The sequence below is a fragment of the Cyrtonyx montezumae genome, unplaced genomic scaffold (genome assembly GCF_038088225.1).
Source record: "Cyrtonyx montezumae isolate F1298 unplaced genomic scaffold, pur_monq_1.0 scaffold_8, whole genome shotgun sequence".
NCBI lineage: Eukaryota > Metazoa > Chordata > Aves > Galliformes > Odontophoridae > Cyrtonyx > Cyrtonyx montezumae.
The window spans coordinates 108,134,255-108,156,250 of NW_027072089.1; positions in this window are offsets into that span (position 1 = coordinate 108,134,255).

Consider the following 21,996-nt stretch of genomic DNA (forward strand, 5'->3'; position numbering starts at 1 on the left):
ACTCGGTGCTCACCTCAGGTGACCTATCAGTGGTTCAGGCCGTGATTCAGCAGTTCCCATACAACATTTCATTTTAAGGAGGTGAATTTTTCACCTACTTGGGTGGGAAGAGTTTCTTTCCACCAGAGGGGAATATTGTTGTTCCTTAAGATGGTGAAGTCTCAGAGTCTCATCGTTTCCTGCAAAGGCAAAGAAGTAAACATTTTTGTACATATATTTGAAACATCTTTTATCATATAACCTGTAGAATTTCCTCTTTTCACAGTTGTGAAAATATTCCTGAGTATATTTTGAAGCCTTCATGTTTCACATTGTAAACTAATGCCAAAGAAACTAAGTTGTTTTTCATTTATCTGCAATAGTAAAGATCACTATTTGGAAAAGAAAACTAAAAATACAGTCACATCTCCAAATAGATAATTCAACTTCTGGTTTTATTCCCCAATCTGGAAACTCAATTCTTGATTAATATGCATCATTATGCATTTAAATAAAAATGGACTCTGTAATTTCAATGAACAAACAGTGCTATTTTACTGCTAATTTAACATCATAATCATAAATCTTCAGACATGCTAGATAACAGAACATGTTTAATAAAAATGAGTAAACCTTGCTCCCAAGTTTAACCAGTCATCAATATTGTTAAGCTCTTCCTCTGTGTACTTTTTGTACATATATAAACTTCAAAATCAGATAAAGGTAATCTTAGAATAAGAGAAGTGAATGGTTCTTATAATTAGTGTCTAAAGAAGGTGAGACTTCAGAAAGGAAGCAAGACGACAATTTTTCTTGAGAAGAAATATTTGTTGTAAGAATTAATGATAACTTTTTGATGAGGGAGTTCTGTACGACAGGAAAGATAAATGACTGTAAAATAATTTTGTAGAATTGTTAAATATAGAAAGGCTATTCAGAAAGCAAGATCTCTTCTATTCAGGGATGGTATGTACAGATATAGCACTATTTAAATCAATAGTTTGCTCAGCTTTAAATCAGCTCAGGATATAGACCTGGGTATACTTTCTTAAGGACAGTCTCAGGAGTCTGTCCATCATATAATCCTTGTTCTTCCAGTTTTGACTTCATCTGAAGAATGCAGCCCAGATGGTAAGACAGACAAAGTGCTCCAGAGCTTTCTCTGTTTTTCTTTTGGGAATCCTATAGATTTGGGTAATATATTGTCCTAGTCCAGAGTTAACGTCAAGCTGATCATGAAATACTGAAGTCCTGAAAGTAACTCTGGTAAATTCTGCATGTCTCTGAAAGTCATTAGATGGGCTGAAAGCCTAAAGTTCTACAAGAACTTCATGGACTTTGATTCCATTCACAGTTGACATAATTAGATCAACTGATTATTTTAGTGTAAATAACTCAACAAAACACAGGACTGTACATCTCTCACCCTTTAGCACTGTTAAGGATTTTCAGTCTCACTTCTGTGTACATAATTGGCTATAATTTTCCATTTCACTATACATGTGAGAATCAAAACACTTGTGTGATAGCTAAGAAGGCTGAAAGAATGTTTATTTTAGGATAGATTACTGAAAGTATGGCTAATTTTACAAAAGGGGGAAATTATAATTAATTTTAACGGGTCAGTGGCACAAATGTGAAAAAAAAAAAAATCGTGTAGCCAGAAAATGAAGTCAAAAGACAAGAAAATAAACTACAGATATGTATTACAGTCTAAAGTCTGAAGGAAAAATTATTCTTAAATCATAAATCTGAAATATGAAATTACTATTTCTTAGATCTGAAGATGCTTCAGGAACACACCCTATCCTGTCTTTTTTTCTCAAAGTGTGCTTTTGAGTTCTGTTCAATCCCAATTTAGATAACTGCTGGGTAGTGTCATCATATCAGCACAATGCAACATGAAACAGAAAAACATAGTTTGCCAAAAGCCAGGTACATAAAGGTTCTGAAATATTTGCACAGGTTTTTAGAAGCTGCTTATACTAATCTGAAGTGACATGTTTGCTGTAGGAACACATTCATCAGTTCAAATAACTCGTATTCCATTTCATCCTAGCTCATAATCATGCTGAATACCATGCACAGCAAGAGTTTAGCTATGATAATAGTCCCAAATTCAGAGGATTGCATCAATGCATGGATTATGCTTCCTTTAGCATGTATATACAACACTAAGATGAATACAAAGAGCTGAAAACATTAAGAACAGGAAAGTTAGGACAGAAGTTTAGGAATAAATGGAGGTTATTAGGTTCAGATTGTGTTTTGAATGAGAAGTCTTAAAGCTATATGGATTACCTAGCAAGCATGATCCGCTGTAATTAGAATGCTGCAAAAGTCATGACCTTATATAAAATCAAGATATATTGTTGGAACAGCTTTTAATAGTACATCAAGTACCAAAGTTTGTATTAAGGTCACTTGTAACTAAGCTTGTACCATTCCTTGCTTTTGTCAATCACTCTCTGCATTGGTCATAAAATGCCTCCATGTTCTCATTTGCAGTTGTGGTAATTGGGACATAAATCTGCAGAGATAGAGTTAAGTAAAATGCCACTAAATTGTGTGCTCTATTGTTGGACTGTGTCTCAGCAAAGTATCTATTTTCACACTAATGACAGATGTGCAGTGTTCTCTAATAAGATCAAAAATAGCTTGCACAATAAAGGCTGCTTTTTAAGAATTTTGGTTATTGTCACTGAATTAGATTTGTGATATTCAAGTAATCTTTTTTTTTTTTCTAAAATGTTGTTCAAATATGGTGTTTTGCTTAAGTGAGATTTTTCTCTCTCCATCAGTAAGGAAAACTTCCTTATTTCAGATACGATAGGACATAAGAGATATAATTCAAGTGTCTTTTCTGCTTGTATTTTTTAGCAATGAGTTTGAATTTAATCTCTCACTCTAACTAAAATTTATCAGAGCCTTACTAATATTAGGAGAAGGAAAAAGATGTGGAAATTCTCATGGTATCTTTGCTGGTTTTGCTTTTTTTTACCCAGTGATCATATCTGGCAGCTCATTACGTGTCTACCTCCTTCCCTGTGGACAAAATAGAACTACAAACATTTTGACAAAGGTATACAGATCAAGAAAACAAATACAGAAATTAAAAAAAAAAAGGAAAAAGAAAAAAGAAGCACCATACTGCAGAAGTATTGACTGGTATTCCTAAACAAGGACATTATTTTTTGAAAACTTGACTGATTATGGACTGGGAGACTATAACAAATCTATAATCCAAATTAAGATTCATGTGCTATGAGCCAGAAAGAAGCTTACTCTCAAGTTACTGATTGCCACATAATTAAAGCTATTATTCATCTATTTTACAAGAAGCAAAATGGCTGAAGTATGTCTCAAGAATTAGTTAACAGTGCTGTGGAGAGATCTAAGCCCAATAGCAGCACAGGAAAAAAATAATCGAGTCTTTGTAGTGCCAAAGAATGGACTGAAGACAACCATACACTTTGCCTGTGGGCAAAACCTCCTGTAAGTTCGAGTTCTGTACTTTTGTTCTATCAGCAGAAAACACATAATTTTTCCCTTTTGTAAAATGCTCCGTGCCCCAGGCTATCAAACACTTTAATAATGCGTATCTTCAACTTTCCTAAAAATTGAGATCTTTAGAAGACTGGAACATTAAGCTAGTGAAAAATGTGGCTTTGGAGTGTGGGAAGTTGGACCAGGGACAGAAAAAAATTGTGCCCCTGAATATAATGATATATAGTGAAATGAGTACAGATAATAGACATAATTCCTAAAATTATTACTCAGCCTTTATTTCCTTTGGAAAGAAAATTTATTGGCAGGATGAACAGGGAAAAGGATTTCATGGTTGGACTTCAGGTGGGAAAGTGAAGGTATATGTGTAATTGGCTAAATGTACTATTTATTTATTTATTTAACGCAAAGATCTTGAATAAGTGCAGTCACTTAAAGAAATAACAGAAATACGAAGAAATCAGAAGTTTATTTTGAACCTGAAGTATAGATTTGAGGGACAAACCAAAACAACTAGTGAGCCTCACATTTATGTTGTATAATAAAGATTCATGAAACTAACTAAATGAAGACAAAATAAACTTATACTTCTTAGTTATTTACATGAAATCTTTGAATTTCAGCAGAGGAAACTCAGTAGGAAGTTCTATTTCTTTGTCCTGTGAAACTCCACTCCATTTTTACTGAAACAGACTTAACAGAAGACTGCTCTTTCCATCCCTTACTGTTCTGTTTGTAAGGAAGCCAACAACTAGTTAGATAATAACTAAATAGACTATAGCTATATTAGAGTTGGCTTTGAGGGGGATTCAGTGTTGGCGGCACTGGAAAGATCCAAGAGCTCTCACTGTACTGACAGTGAAATGGACCAGAGTGTGGATGGGACTGACTTTTCTCTCACCCCTTCTGTCCCAGCTTTGCTCACAACCTCCATGTTTGGGACCTACTTGTAGTAGGTTATTAGCGACTTTTTTTCTCATAATGGAAGTTCCTATTTACAAAAAGCATTTTTAAACATTATAAACAAATAAGAAAACAAGGAAAAAAGAAAAACCTAGCTAACAGGATTTTGCATGCCCACAGAAAGGTTAGCAGAAATCACTTGAACTTTAAAGACTACTGTAACAGCTCATGCAGTCTTAATCTATGCTTTTATTTGATTTCCCTTTTGTTGTTGTTGTTTGAATTACTAGTAATACATTAATGTCAGTTTCCACTAGGCAACACACTTTTGTACCCTTTTGTAGGGAACTTTTCAACCTTGGAATATATACATTGCAATTTCACTAATATTCTGTTTGTCACATTGTTACATACTATTGAATATGCAAGATGGCTAGGAAAAGGTGCAGGAGTCAATATAGGTAATGCATATTTGTCATCTGAAGAAAAATGAGCAATGTTGTTTTTGCCAATAAAGTTCTTTTGAAACACTGATGTGAAAATTTGTCAGGAAAATTAAGCTATGGGAGCATACTTCATTTTCTTGCAAAAGGCAATGGAGAGACCATGTGAAATGTCTGCTGCTTCAAACAGACACTCTTGTAAACCCAAGAAATAACCCCCTGCACATCACTCCCAACAGATGATCTGATTTCAAAGCACTTATTATCTTTACCTATAAGCTTTGCTTTCTTCTTTCCTACAATTTTCTGAGTACATGACCTCCAGTAACCAGTACAAGAAATGGGATCTCCCCACCACATATCAAACTTCTGAATATCCTGTTACTTGCTAATAAAGTTTAAATGAACTCAGATTTACCATATATTGAACTTTAACAGCTGGACAGCTGTTTACTTCCTCAGGACTTCACAAGACAAAGATAGCACCTACTTCAGTTCAAATCTTTTTGTTTGTTTGTTTGTTTGCAAAAAGACATTTGGAGAGTGTTGAAAGTGAATAATTTTCTAGATTCTTTTCCTAGATCACTTGAATTTCTTCATTGTTCTGTTTTTATTGCTATATTTTTATTATAATATACAAATATATAAATATTGTACTTTGTCCTCTAGGTTATTTGATCCATAATGATAAGTATTCTTTTATTTTTTTCCCAGACTTTATTGAAGTTACGTACTATTGTATGCAGAAGTGCTACCTAATTCACTGTTAACAAGACTTTCAGCCCAGAGTGGTCACATCGTGCTGCCTGAATGACCTCTCCAGAGGACTCTATGACTTATCATACTCTTTATTTACTTGTACATGGAAGGAATGGCTTTAGTGCATGTGAAAAATTGTGAACCAACTATCCTGAAGATTTCTACCCAAGCATTGAGCAGTATAAAATATTGATTAAACTACAACAATGTTTTTATGAGTGTAGTGGTTAAAGATCCAATGCACATACATTTCTTTCCACAAATTATGGCTGACCTGCTGGCATCATCCCTAGAGAATTTTATTCATTAAGCAGCCCTTCACCCAGTCTCTCTACTAAGAACACAAATTTAAGATTTTATTTTGTGTCCATTCTAGATTGACAAAAACATGTATTCTTTTATATAATATATTTTTCTAAAAAAGACAGCCACAGTAGCTTGAAGGTAGATTTGATGACACTGGTAACAAATTCTGCATTACTGTTTCAATAGGAATCTGATTTTTTGCAGACAACCTACCAAATCAGTCTTAACCATCTATTTTATTTTATTTGATCTGTAGCTTTTAAAATCTGATTCAACAAATTCTGTTAAAAAAAAATCATTTTTCCTCTGAAAACTATTTTTCTCTTCAACTGTTTTTCCTTACACAAGTCTTCCTGATGAAGATTTGCTGTGGGGCTCACCCTTCTCCTTAGGCCTCTCCATCTCTCTGGAGTTTGCCTTTTAATTAAGTTGCTTTTCTTTTTTCTTCATTTTTTATTATTTGTCCAAATGCTATTGTTTATGCTTTGAATTGATCTCTCCTGTACAATCTAAACTGAGCATTTTCTGTGGTACTGAATGAATTTCTTATGCCATTGCCTCAGGACATTGCTGCAAACATAGTGTTGCAGTTGATAAAGATTCTCACAATAAAAGAATTTACTACAAAGGATGAATTAATTTTTGTAAAGTTCAATGGCATCGAGTTCAGATAATTTTTCTTCTCACTTCCAATTTCCATTTACTTAGAAAATGGGTTTCTATTTATTTGGACTAATATGGAAAGCACACTGTCATACAGACAGCCTCAACACTCAACAAAACACAGGTGCCTTTGTCAGCAGCATTTCTTTGTAGCTGCCCTTCCAGCCTTTAACAACAGGCTTAAACCAACTGGAATTATTTTAGCCTCAGTGCAATTTTCCTGGTCCTGTAACGAAACACATTTTACTGTTCAGTTAAAGGCAAATTGACAATTCCAACCATTCTATGTTATATGTTTATTTCTTTTCATGGTCTTATACCACTTTGTTCTCCCTGAGTTACCAAAGCAAGTAATTGTATCTTTTTTATTATATATATAGTTCTGTTGATGTTATTGTTTCAGTTCTACAGAATAGCAAAAGGAGATAGAAATATTATATTCTCAGCAAAATAGAAGATTATCAGGAATGAGCATGAATAAAACTATCTGAAAAGTAGTAGAGAATTTTTCTGCAATTAAAAAAAAAACAAAAACAAAACAACCAGAAAACAGTCAGATGAATCAAATACATGATCATGGCCTGTGCTTCTGCCTGGTGTTCTTCTAAGGTTTGATACACATTGGAAACACTTTCTCATATTAGGTTTTTAGTGCCTGGTCATGGCCTGTTTTTATTCAGAATTTAATAATTCAGAAATCCTCAGCTCACTTCAGTCTGCCACGAGTCATCTCTATTTTGATCTAAATGTGACAAAACTTCCCAGTCAATTTTCTACACAGTCACCGGTGTTCCTCTATCTAACTGATGATACCAACAAAGCTGTAAAGCTACCTTTAAACTCAATAATATCACAGAATTATAGATTTTAGGGAAGGAAAGAAATAACAGGTGAGTCAATTCTAGGCTAAATCATATTGCAAGGCTGTGTGCAACAGCATATTTCCTGTTTATCTACTCTACATAGGCCGCACAGAAGGTAATGCTTTCTAATTATTTCCACTGAAACTACAACAGACACAAAGAGTACAATAGCACTAAAATAATCACCACCACTTTCTGTGAGTTTTCATCAGTGATGAACAAGAGACTACATGCCGCACTCATAAAAATCTGCACCAGTGAATGTGTTCTACTGCTTCACAGCTGCAACAATGGCATCATTGCTAGGAAAACACAGTCTGTCCACACAGTCTATCTTTCATTGGTCCAAATAAATGGAAATCAGAAGGCACCAAATTCAGACTATATAGAGGGTGTGGTAGGACAATCCAGCCAAGATTGGCAGTGTGTTCCACAATATTCAAACTGGTATGGGGCCTGGCGTAATCATGTTGCAAGAAAAAGGTTATCTTTCTCTCTGGCCTAATGTTATGTGTTTGAGCCTTTAGTTTACTAAACGTTGAGGTGTAGTGGTGAAGGATAATTCCTGTCCTGTCCTGTCCTGTCCTGTCCTGTCCTCTCCTGTCCTGTCCTCTCCTGTCCTGTCCTCTCCTGTCCTGTCCTCTCCTGTCCTGTCCTCTCCTCTCCTGTCCTCTCCTCTCCTCTCCTGTCCTCTCCTCTCCTGTCCTCTCCTCTCCTGTCCTCTCCTCTCCTGTCCTCTCCTCTCCTGTCCTCTCCTATATCCTATCCTATATCCTATATCCTATATCCTATCCTATCCTATCCTATATCCTATCCTATCCTATCCACTCCTATTCCATCCTACCCTACCCTACCCTACCCTACCCTAGGAAACGTTGAGGTGCAGTGGTCAGATCTGATGGTTTGTCTGGGTTCCAGCAAATCCAGAAGGATAATTACTATCATCCTATCCTATCCTATCCTGTCCTGCCCTATCCTGTCCTGTCCTATCCTATCCTATCCTTTCCTGTCCTATCCTGTCCTGCACTGGATCATACCAGATCACCTGTGGCACTGAGGTATGTTTTAAAGTCAAGGAAATCCATTTATCTTCTGGAATTTTTAACATTTTGTTGTATTTTGGAATATTTTGTTCTGTTTGGTTGGTTGATTTTATTTTATTTTAATGAGAGAGAGGGAGGAGGGCAGGCCATTCATTTCTAAACTTACTACCTAGAATCACTTGAATGACAGATAAAAATCCACTTACAGAAGTACATATTACAATTTCTGTTAAGGTTTTACTTTTGGTTATTGTTTTAGTAAGAAAGCTAGGCTTTAGTTTTGCTTTCTAGAATGTTATACAAACATTTCCTTCTCTGAAGCACTGGAGCTAGATTTTGCCTGCAATTGTTTTCGTGTAATGCAAATAAGCAGCCTTTTTTTGCCAGTCTGTTAGATGTGGAAGGATTATCCACTTGAATATTTTCATTAAGTCTTCAATTGTGATTGTTGAGATTATTCTAAGTATCCACTTTGGGCATGAGTTTTGCCACCAAGACCTGCTGGGGCATTGCATAAGACCAACTTCATCTAAAGCCCTCACAGCAGAATAACTTGAGAAGTCTTCACATCCCTGTTCATTTCCTTTTATACTGCTTGAGGCTGCAATTCAAATTCCCTTTTCCACACTCTGTTTGCTACTATCCTTTAAGAAGTTCTTCAGTTCTAAAGCAGAACAATTTTCTTATCTTGGCCCCCAAAGGAGTATCCGTATATGACTGAAACTTACCCTGTCCTAGATTCTTGCAGAGTGAGATACCGTGGTAAAGAACATATTACCTGAGACCGAAAAATATATAGACTATTGAAAAGAAAACATCAACGTCTTAGAAGAAATGAGAAACAAAGCATTTACTTCAAGTTTGTAGATTTCTCTCCTCACTCAAGTGGTCATGCTTACAGGCAAGGTTTTAGATTCTCTGAATTTCCAAAGTTTCTCTGGATCTTTTTCTAGCCAAAGGGATCTTCATCACTGTGAGGAGAAGCAATGAGAATTTACAAGGCAAAAAATTCAGTTAACATATTGTAAACTAGGTATGAAATTAGTGGTATTTAGATGTCCTCTCTACACTCTGAAAATACATTAAATGTGACTGAACATAGCTGATTCTATTCGCATCAAAGGACTTCTTAAAGTGAATGTAATACATATTTATTTTAAAGCAATTCTACAAGCATGCATTTAGGACTAAAAGCTATTATCAACAAGAAATGAAGTAAACAATGTTTTAATCCCATCTGCATAATCCCTTCCTGCTTATCACAGCACCACATAGTCACAAAATATATTGCTGCTCTATTCCTCCAGGAACCATAAAGATTATTGATGAATGCCTCTGGCACCTTTGCCCATGCTAAAACAGGAGCAGAGGAGGAAAGCCCTGGCCTCAGCTGCCAGGGACCCAGGGCAGCTGCTGTGGAGCAAGTGTTTTTGCATAGTTAGGTAGGAGCAGCACTAACCCAACGTACTTTCTTTGCTTCTCTCCAAAATATGTTGTACTTCAGAGGCACAACTAGTCATCTGAACCTTAGCAGATAGCTTGAAGGATCTCAAGTAACACTGCTGGCTGGCAATTACCACTTGATGAGTGATGTAATGTATGAAGTTCAACAGTCTTTTAGACTTTTCATACAGAATCACTAAATTGCAGAGTTGCAGGCATTGGAAGGGACCTCAAGAGATCATCAATCCAACACCCCTGCTTAAGCAGGTTCCCTACAATGAGTCACATAGGTAGACAGGTCTTGAATATCTCCATAGAAGGAGACCACAAACACTCCGGTCAAACTGTTCCAGTGCTTCATCACCCTTACCATATAGAAATTCTTCCACATATTTTTATGGAATCTCAAATTTTAGACCAAATTTTAGACCATTGCTCCATGTCCTATCACTACAAACCACAACATATGTTCTACAGTTGTTTAGGAAAGCTGAGGAATGCAAACCACCAAAAATTAGTACCTTTCAGATGCCCCGAAGTTACAATAAAATGAAAATTAAACCATTTAAAAGGTCTTTCATGAAGTGATACAGTCATTAAATTCTAATTAACCAAAGGGATGAATATTTCTCACTTCCATTTACAGATGTATAATTTGTACTGTTGTTCCTAGTTCTAAGATTTTCAGTAATGCCACTTCCAATATGACATTTCTGCACATTTTAGAAAAATCAAATTATTGACAAAAAAATTGCTGGTTCTTGTGGGAGAAGTCCAGTTAATCTTTGAGACACTTTTACTGCCTCATAAATATTCAGAAGAAATCTGATAATTCAGAGCTATTTTTACCATTAAATAACATTCAGAGTTTAATCATTAATTCTAGATCAATGTTTGCCCATTAGATCTTGCTTGGACTTTCTAACACATTTCTAACCAAGTCTTTGGCTGGTGAGAGGGTTAGAGAGTCTGACAGGAGTTCTTGAGCTTGTCCCTGGTGCTGGATTTTCAGAACTTAGTTTGGGCTGTGGTTAAGATGTTCTATTTCTAGACTTGATTTCTTGTCTCACATTGAAACTATGATGAAGCTTACAAGGAAGAGTGCATTGAACTGGCAGCAGGTGAGAATTAGAAAGCCTTTTGTATTTAAACTGGAATGTCTCTCACATCAAACTCTGTAGGACACAGCATCAAAAGTACTTGTTTCCCAAAGAGTAAAATTTGAAAATGAACATAATATTTTAGTCCTTCCAGAAATTTTCAATTTAATGATTTATATATTGTCCAGTTATAAAAATAATGTGACTAATAGGGAAAACTTACATTTTGACCTCTTCTAAAACTGTACAAAGTAAGAAATAAGGGATTCTATCCCCTCTACAGTAAACAAACTAAATCTTCTGAAAGTTAGAACTGGCCAAGCCATGAACAAAACAAACTATATCAAAATATGCATCTCCCAAAATGTTCATTGAAAAAAGGATGAGAAATAATGATTTCATATCAGTATATTTTCAAAACCTCTCAAATTTTTCTCCATGCTTAATCTTTTCTTTAATTACAGATTTAATGTTTTGAGCAAGTTATTGAAAATCAATAAGGTTATAAATGTTGGACTGGTAATTACTGCATGTCTTGTACAATATCTTATTTACATAATTCATTTACTGGCAACTTGCATTTTAATTAACCTAGAAATGGTGCTTCAGTGAAATTCCAATTTAGTGTGCTAAATTGAAAAAGTTGTCAAATCTTGCACTTAGTCATGGAACTGCAAGTTTCATTGTCTACTCAGAAAGATTAAGAATTATGCAATTAAGATGAGTTAAATCCTTGAATTCACAATGTATTTCATAAATCTTTGTTTTATTTTATGGTAAATTGTGCTTAAAACATGGTAATGATCAGAAACATTACCAAATGAATACGATTTGTTGATCAAAGTGTTTTTCCCTTATCATATTCTTACTTAGTAGATAACTTGATTGTAATACACTATTAGAAAAAAAAAAAAAGACGAAGAAAAAGCTGTCTTAAAACTTCTCCAAATTCTCCACACTGACACTGAAAATATGAGGAGTAGTAACAGAATATTGGTTTAACTGTGAATATCAACCATTTGCTTGTTTTTATTATAAAATTAAAAAGGTTAATTTTACCCTAAGATAGATCTGGTAAATTCACTGTCAAGATTTTCCATAAATCTGCGAGCAAAGATTCACATATATGGATATATGTAAGAAAAGAGGAAACACCAGTTAGTCTTTATTGACATGCTTAGGCTGTAATAGTTTATCTCTAAAATCATATATGTAAAATTCTCTTTCCAGCTATCTTCTGCTGTCAGTCTTTGTATACTGAATGAATTTTCCATTACGTCTGATTTGATATTAAGGTCCATGTTCTTGGAAATAATTTTCCTAATGGATTTTCAAAAAAAAATTTGCATTATAATATTGTTCAGCATACATCTGAAAAATACAAAAAAAACTATGACATTGTATTCTGGTTATCTGTGCTCCAACATATTCAGTCCTTTCAGAGAACCTATGAAAAGGCAATGGCTGCTGAAAGGGCAACTGTACTGAAAGTCTTATCTTATTGTAGCCTTTATGAACTTGTGAATGTATTGACATAAACAATTAGATAATGTTAATTAATAGAATTTGGTTTCTAATACACAAGACTGGAGCTTTTCTGTCACACAATCAAAATAGACAGAAAATGCTATTTCTTCTGATTTTCAGTGTTATGATTGAGACTTAGACAAAAAGGTATAATTTAGTTATTTCAAGGCACTTCTATGTCAGCATATACACCACAAGATCAAAGATGTAATATAATCTGTCTGCTATGCTATTTATGCAGCATTCTGTCTGGCATAACATTCCCTCTAGACATTAAAGAAGCAAGCAAGAAGCATTTGATCCTCTATATATGTTGCTTCTCCCAGAAATACAAGAGAGCCAATTCAATAGAGATTTGGTTGCCACTGTGTGAACACAGATCCTGACCTGTGGGCTAAACTGGAGTTTCATAGCCTTACTACCTCAGTAATTTTAAATATATTGTAATCTTTGAAGTAAAAAAATGTTCAGAAAATATATTTTCATGTTTTTAGATCAGGTACATATCAGTGACGTTGCTATAATGAACTATAGCTATATTAAGCTACAGTTCATGACATGTTAGTCTAGCAAATTTATAGTTAGAATTTTTCAGAAGGCAAGCATTTCCTTAATGGCTTCCTTTCCTATCATTGAGAAAGTGCTGCTTGAAGCATCAGAAGTTAAGGAGCTCTTAATATCGAATAATAGCTTACTATAAGAATTCATGCTTGAGTGTCACGTGCCACGCTGAGAGTGACAGAGAATATTACATTTATATGCAATAAGCATAATGAAGTTCTGTATCCCTTTACCTTACCAGATTTTAGCAAAATGCTGTAGTGGATGACAATGTTATTAATCTATTGCCTCTAGACTTCAGTCCTTAGGCTGAGAAAGAAAGTACTAAGTAATTTTATTTTTACTGAGATGAAATGGTTATGATACACTTGATATACTTTTTAGAGGTGGGGACCTCAAAATTGGCCTTAATTATATGAGGTAAAAGAACAGAAAAAATGGAGACAAATTTAAGAAAAAACAAGGTTAGGTACTATTTTTGCTATGAAAAGGAGAGGAATGCAGCTCAGTTGCAAGCTGCAGGCTTTTGCAGTTAAATGATCACTGCCACCTGAAGAAGTTAATTGCAAATGGTCTTTGATATCTCTGTGGTTGCTTCTGTGAGTAGAAGGGTAGCGTGCATTTGGCAAATCTGAAGATGAAAAAAGGACTATCCAAAGTAAAAGCTGGGGACTCAGGCACATAACCTTAATTATCATCATTTAGCAATTAATTCCCTTCATTCTGAGCCACTGAAGCTATGCACAAAAGGCTCCCAGAATCCTAAATACTGAAAGCCATGTGGCTTAAAGCACAACGACAAAGTTAAGCACTTGCATTACCTATACATGCATACAAAGCCACTGAATTCATGAACAAAAGACTACAGCTCAACTAAAGTATCATAATGTGGCTGTGCTTTGCAGCCTGGAGTCCCACATCGCAGGCGTTTGTTAACCAAAGCTGAAACATTTAGCTTTTTCTTTACTCAGAAATAGCTGCAAAACAAAACTGTACAGTACAAGCTCCCATAATCTGTTTTTCCAATGTGCCTTGCGGCATTGCTTGTAATACTGATTGTAAATTTTCAGGGCCTGTTCAAGATCTTGTATTTCTGAGAGTCATAAGAGACTCTGTTTTCACACGAGAAGGCCATCCATTCATCTAAGAAATCCTTCAGATTACAATGTCTTCAGATTTTCTAGGATAAATGCAGATCAATGGTGTAGTAAAGGAGAAAATCTATTGTCAATTCTCTAACAGTGTGGTTCCTCTTACAGGATTTGATATACAGATATATTTGAGTTAATATAAAATTAGATTTCCTATTTCAATTCCAAGTTAGTACGTCAAGAACCATTTATATTATTCTGAATATAGTATAGTGTAGTGTGTCTTTATTAGCCTCTAATTATTTATTAGTAACTCAATATTTTGACTCAATTTCTGTTCCATAATTTATTGTTACTTTGTGCTGACTCACTGAAAATGAAGTTTCAGAGTCAGATGGACTCATTATTCTTTAATTCTAGCAATCCTGTTCATAAAGTTTCTTTTCTATCTTCCACTTTTTAACTTTATTTATTTATTTATTTATTTTGTATGCACAGTAATTACAGTGGAATTTTGCAGTTGTAAAGCAATGGAAAATAATATTTTAAGTTCACATACGTGTTTTGAGTACTCAGTAAGATAAGCTTAAAGTAATTTAGAGTTGTAGTGGATATGCACAGATTTACAAAGAATAAAAGAAAAATGAGTGAGTTAAAATAATCAAAACCTAAATATTCAGATGTTTGCAGTATCATACAAAAAAAAAAAAAAAGTCCAAATAAACATGACCGAAGGAAAAACATAAACAGAAGAGTTTTCTTCAAAAGGTAGAGTCATTGACACCCAGGAATGTGGGATGTTAGCAGACCATTTCTAAGTAAGCTGAATTTTTGGCTAAATGGTGACAGTTGTGCTGAGTATTATAAATGTTTTAAATATGTATCCATTTAAACTAATGGATCAAGTATACTTCTTCATCAAAGTCCTTATGCTTTTCAGAAAAAAATATCTAGGTGTCCATACTGTAAAATAAAAAAGTGAAGCCAAAAAGTTAAGTTTTAACTTGCATGAAATGGGCTTTTTTCTCTTCTGTAAACAAAACTGGCACATGGAAATTCAAAGTCAGTGTTCACAAAAACATGGTAAAAAGTTCGTGTAAATTACACCTTTCTTCTGCATTCAGTAAGCTGAATACTAAAACCACTGTTCCAGCACAATTACAAACTTAACATAGAAAGTAACACTGAAAGACAGACATAATAATCTCATTATTCACAGTCCCTGCTTGCGGAGAAACTGCTTATCACCAGTGAAATAAGACAAGGCATGCCTGAGTTTTAGGGCTTTTCTGTACCACTGCTCCACAGCTAAAGATTTGAAGAGTCTAAGTCAGAAATTGACATATGATAATGCAGGTTACTCTGGGGATTCAAAAACATATCTATAAAAGTAAAAATAAATGAAAACAACAACAAAAACCCTGAAACTATGGAAACAAAGTTTACAGTTATTAGCACTTACAATCTTTTAAAAGCTAGGGAACATGTCTAGGTGAGAGGTGAGTGCATCACTCACAGCTAAGGTGTCTACATATTACAGAGAGAAAAAGCAATTTAGAATAGCAACATGGTGGGTAAAGTTTTGCTCATAATTATCTGATTTATTGGATAGGTTATTAATTTTGGAAAGAGAAAGCCTATTTCAATGGATGATTACTTTTCATTAGAAGACTAGTCATTTTTTGAAAAAAAAATGTATAACATTTCAGTTTTCACTTACAGCATTAAAAATTTTGTGCTATTCCATATAAGTGCTTTTACATCTTTTATCTATATAAAGAATACTGGAAGACAACTCTGGATGCTATTCAGGTAATTTTGTATTTAAAGACCATTCTTCCAAGAATTTTACTGGTCATCCTAGACCTGAAAGCTGAATAAATCTGAAATGCTGAAATGCTGAACCTGTTTGGCTCATATATTTGTTCTCTTTTTCCTCCCTATCTCATCCCTACTGTATCAGGTGGATATTTTTCTGTTCTAAAAGAAACAAATAACAATATATTATAGTAAATAAAAAAGTTCTGATCTGTTCTGTTTCTTTTCTGTTCTGGTAAGAAGATGATTTATCCTTGAGAAGACTTTAGATACTTCAGAACTTCTAATAATTATCTCATGGCTACAACTACTCCCCAGACTCAACAGTGATACACAGAATATAACTATGTTAGACTTTTTCTGATTTATCCCAAATGGTGACAGAAGACTCAACATTACACGTAGCCAGGAGTGACAAATCTCTTAAGGATCACTCTTCAAGACTCAGGTCATGGTGTATGTATGGCTAGTGCAAAATTGTACCTATTGTGGACAGAAAACAACTCTGGATGTTCCAAAAATGAGTGCTGAAAGAATTAGATCAATTAATTCAGATTTATTTATTTTAATTAAAACAATTTAGGGAAGGTTTAACTTGACTAAGGAAACATAAAGTAAAATATATCCTTTAAATATTATTGCAAGACTCACAAAAAAGAATAGTATCCTCCAGGCAAGATCAATAGCTTTCTATTTAAAATTTATATTTATATTTATATTTATTTATATTTGAGTCTACTGAACTGATAGCCTTGCAGGTAACTCTCATTAACTTCACTGGATCATATCCAGGATAAACAATAAGAAATAAAAGCAAGTTAAATATTAGAAGCAGTATATTCTTCAGATATAATACTTGATTGGTATGAATTCATCATATTAATTTTAAAACACACTATTTCAGTATGTTTTCTTAGGAATAAAAAACTGTGAGTTTATAATTAACTAAATTATCTGATTACTACTAGGAGAATTAACTTATTTAAAATAAAGATACCTCTGTATAAAACACTTAATGTTGAGTACAAACAGTAAATGATATGGGCTTTCTATCAAAGATATCTAGCCAGTATTTGAGAATTGAATTGTTACTGAGTTTCAAAATGGGTTAAATAAAACAATATTAGGAAGCAATTTAAACTTCACATCATTTTTGATAGTATCTTCACCTAAAATGCCTACAAAGAGTATAAAATTGATGTTCCTATAAGATCCCAAATTATAAGATGGCATTTTCGCTAATTGTGTCCACTCATCTTCAGAGTTTAAATTGAAGGGTCACCTTGCTCGTAATTTAGTCTTCATTTTAAAAGTACGTTTGCGTGATGAAAATATAAGATTAAGATCTTTAAGAACTTTAAAAGAATTTCTACATTTTTTGCAAGGGTTTTTTTTTTTCCCTATGTACATTGGCACTGAAATGCTAGTGACAAGTTTAGGAACAGTTCCTTATAAAAATGGGAATGTCATTTGCTTTCTAGAATTTTTAAGAACTCATAAAAATACAGCTTAGTCTGTAGTGTGGAATGGCTGAATGATAGGTATTTGTTATGCACGCTGCTTTACTGCATTTGTTTGACATGTCGCATTGAACAAATTACAGCCTGTTATGGCTGTTGGAAAGCATACACGCAGACCATCACCACACAACTCTGTGCACCCTCCTACCTGAGTTCCTTGAAAAACTTCATTGGAGAGTTCCTTGAAAGAAGGGATCTGGATTCTACAAAATGTGTAAATCCCATCCTTGAGGTCCTAACCTCACTAAGAGCAACAGGTTTTCTAACTCTTGTGTTCTTCCAAAACTATTCTAGAAGAGATGCAGAGTCTGAGACAAAATTTATTTCATGTACGTCCCAAAATTTTTAAAGAAAATCAATTTTAACAGGGCTATCCCTGATACTATACAGATGTTCTTCCTAAATATATCTCCTTTCTGTTAACTAGAATACTGAATAAATTCTCCCAACTCTATTACTCCCAAAAGACAAGTTAGGCAGATGCTCGTTTACACAACTGCTTAGTACGGTACCAGCCAATGATACTCAGGAAAATACCACAAAAGCTTATGGTTAATAAAACATTTTAGTATGTATTACAAACACAACAATGTATCTTGGCTTGTCGCTTCTTGGTGTGACATTATATGCTTTTGTTTGGGAATCACTGGAAAAAGAGAACATGGTTATCTCAGCAACCGCTGTGAGTAATGCCTCGTATGCTGATCTATTGAAGTGCAAAGGGCAAAGTATAACAGAAATTCTGTTGCAAGGTAGGATATCATTTTCTACAAACAGAAGACAAAATGGTAAAGCAAGCTGAATTATAATGGGTGGAGAAAGCATCTCTGCTGAGATACACACTTCCTCGCTTTAGCTAGAAGAGCACTAACAGCACAGGAAGAACAAGCAGAATTGCAATCATAGTGCCCAGAAAATGTTATGTCATCCAGGTCACAATTCTGCCTTTAATAAAATGAAATGTCTTCAACTGGAAGTCACCTGCATAGAGGTTAAGATATATGCAGACTGCTTAGTTCCCAACAGGTAATCTGTTCTGTGAAGAGTTCATTGCAATTCTAAAGAAAGCCCCCTACAATGTTACTATTGTGAAGCGTAGCTAATATGTCATTCATATACAACCATAAACAGCTCTAAAAGCACATTAATTCTGTTTATTTTGGTTTGAATGATGCCTGCTTATTTGAGTGCATAGTTATTTCTTGAAGAAACAGAGAAACAGCAACCAAGAAAAAGTCACTGATAGCAATTTAAAGCAATGCAAAATGGAAACACTTTTCATTTACTGTCAAGGTTCATTCCAAGTATCTCCCATTAACACTGTACTGTTTACAGTAGGAGGATGCAGTGATTCACTGATATATAAATATGCACTGTTGGGTACAGTGAAATCTATTCAGTTACATAAGTTTTTAGTGTTTTATTGTTGATGATGTTTTCTTTGAACATAAGCATTTGTGGCACATGACATCATAGTCCATTTAAACAAGAAACATCTTGGACCAATGTTTACACCTGTTTTCCAAGGTCAGTGGAATAATATAAGCCAGAAAGAAAATAGAGGAAATTAGAAGAATGAAGCACTTGAGCAAAGTATCTGGAGAACCCAGACCATAAAATTTTCTCTTAGTTATTCATAGTCTGCAATGTGGCTTATCATTTATGACATAAAGTATTTTAAAACTCTCATATATGTTATAATATATATACTCACATCCATGTGAAACTGAAACAAATTTAACATTGGTAGAAATTAAGACATTTAAGAATTTCTGCCATAAAATCTCTTTGCAGTTTGGTCTGTGATTGAAGAATAAATAGCAATTTTTAAAACTTGAGGTTTTTACTCAGAAATTCTACATTCATTCCATAGGCCTTTATAAATAGCAAGACGCTTATGTTTGTTTGTATAATAATTATTTTTATTCTTGAAATTAAAAGTTATTTTTCAGGTGCAATCTCTAGTCCATCTCCCCTCAGATCAATGCCAGACACCTCTGTTGAACTAGGTGATACTGAGCTGTTTCAAAATCTAGGTTGTCATTTTCCAAAATCTGACACGTACTGCAAAAAGTATTACCAAAGATAATTTAGGAAACATGATTCTCAAATCAGAACAAATATTTGCACTCTAGGAATAGTGTGATCTCTTCCATTTCATGAATGATGGATGAAACCTACATTTTGCTCTGTTTACTCATTAAATATTTTTTAGGGTAAATTGAAGTTGGATAGTCAGAACGTATTGTTAGATCAATATCTTTTTATTATCTTTGTTGTATGTTGATAAATGCCTTTAAAACTATTTCTTGGAAAGTATTTAGTTCAACTCTATACTAATTGCAGCCATATTTCACTTTGGAAAAGATTACCATAGATGGGCAAAGGATCCTCACATACAGCTGTTATATCAGCTGGAATCTAGGCCCTTCATACACTCATAAATATTTTTGAACTTTAAACATATAAAATATTCCACTATGTTTTCGTGCTCGAAATTGGCAGAATAATTACATCTTTGCTTTGTAGGACTTATGTAGAACCCTAAAGTGCTTTCTATGGTTTGAAATAATATTACAGTATAATCTTTATGACACTGTGGTTGATGATCCAAAATAAGAGACAAAGTCATAAATTGGCAAAGAGCTAAATCTTGCACTAGTGTATATTGCTGCTCTATCTAGATTGCCAACTTCAAAGAAAAAAAAATCAAATTATACATACTTTCATACTTCATCTTTGTGTTTATATTTTGGAGTGCATGAAACCAAATGATGTTGAATACCAAAGCTTATAATTGTCCACTTTTTTACATGGGGATAGGATCTCCTATTCTAACGTGAACCAAATACTGAAACATTCAGTAGCAGAACTTACTAGAACTAATCAATGTTTTGAAACTTCTGTCAGATCTTTTCTTCGTTTTTATGACAACACATCTAAAATACTATGCATATACTCTGAACAAAAATAATCTGTGAAAAAAGCTGATCGTGCCTTAATTTGGCACCGAGGTGTGATCTTGAGTGGTCTCCCTTAAAGCTGCTTGTTGCTCTGCAATGCTTGTATTTTGCAAATTGTAGCCTATGAAGCAACAAGTTTCTGGTCATCTGGTCACATTGATAGAATTTTTTTTAAGTGATATGAAAGTAAGTAATATATGGTGCCTGAAAATCTTAATATAAAAAGTGACAATAGAAGATGATTCCACCAAAGTTTTTTATGCATGCATTACAGCATAGAGTTATCAGAATTCCCTCACACACCCCCCATGCTGCAGCACGAATCCTAAGTTCTGTTGATACGCTCACCAGGGTATCTTCTGCTATTGACATGAAAAACACTGTCTTGAGTAGACAAATTTAAGAGGGAAATTCTAAAAAAGGTTATGCACGTGGTTTGACTCAATGGAATCTAATGTGAACTCAGACCATACGTTCTGAGAAAATAACTTCTGAGGAGAATTGAATTATCTGGGATTTGGCCTGTTGCCACTGGTGGCACACTTTGGTTTGGGTTACTACAGAACATAAATGGAATAACTCTGAAACACCAGGTATGTCTCTTGACCCTACAATCAGTGCAAGTTTCTGGAGAGAATTAAAGAAAAAGTACTTGCACAATCCAAAAGCTAAAAGCTTCAACAGTAAAGATACTGATTTGCTTTTCCATTCTGTATTTTTTTTCTGAAATATTTTGCAGTCTGGCTTTGGCCTCTATTTTGGAGGCACTGAGTAGTTTGCATTAGTGACTTTTCCAACCATAAGACTGATTCTAGGAAATGCTGAGTGCAATAATGCATTCTCTCCCCTCATCACAGAAGACTAAAGGATATGGAGACAGAGTCCTTCAAAGGAATTTTTCAACCTAGACTGAAATGATGACTTTCAGACCAGGTCTACATTAGTAAAAAATTTAGAAGTGTAAAAGGAGAAGATCAAAGCAGTAATAGATAGATAGATGATAGATAGATAGATAGATAGATAGATAGATAGATAGATAGATAGATAGATAGATAGATAGATAGATGGATAGATAGATAGATAGATAGATAGATAGATAGATAGATAGATAGATAGATAGATAAAGGATACCCTTGCTTTATGAAGTAGCTGAGTGCAATTGAGTGGTAGCTACTGTGTTATATAAAGTGAGCTCTTTGAGTGTATCTCTGGCTCATTTTCACCTGAGAAGAACACAGTTTGTGTGCTCTGATAGTGATGTAAACTGAATATAGTAAGTGGAGGCAAATAAGAGATCTGTTTATGAAAACAATTTCTGATCTGATCTAGAATACTAATGTAGGTGCATGGAAGTTATATTCAGTATCAGAGGGGTGATATATATTAAAGCAAGCAGAACTACCCTCTTCTCAGCCCCAAATCATATCACTGACTTCTCTTTTAGGCTACACAAGACATTTTGAGGAGAGGAAAAAGACCAGCAATCTATCTTCTTTGTGTCTGTTGA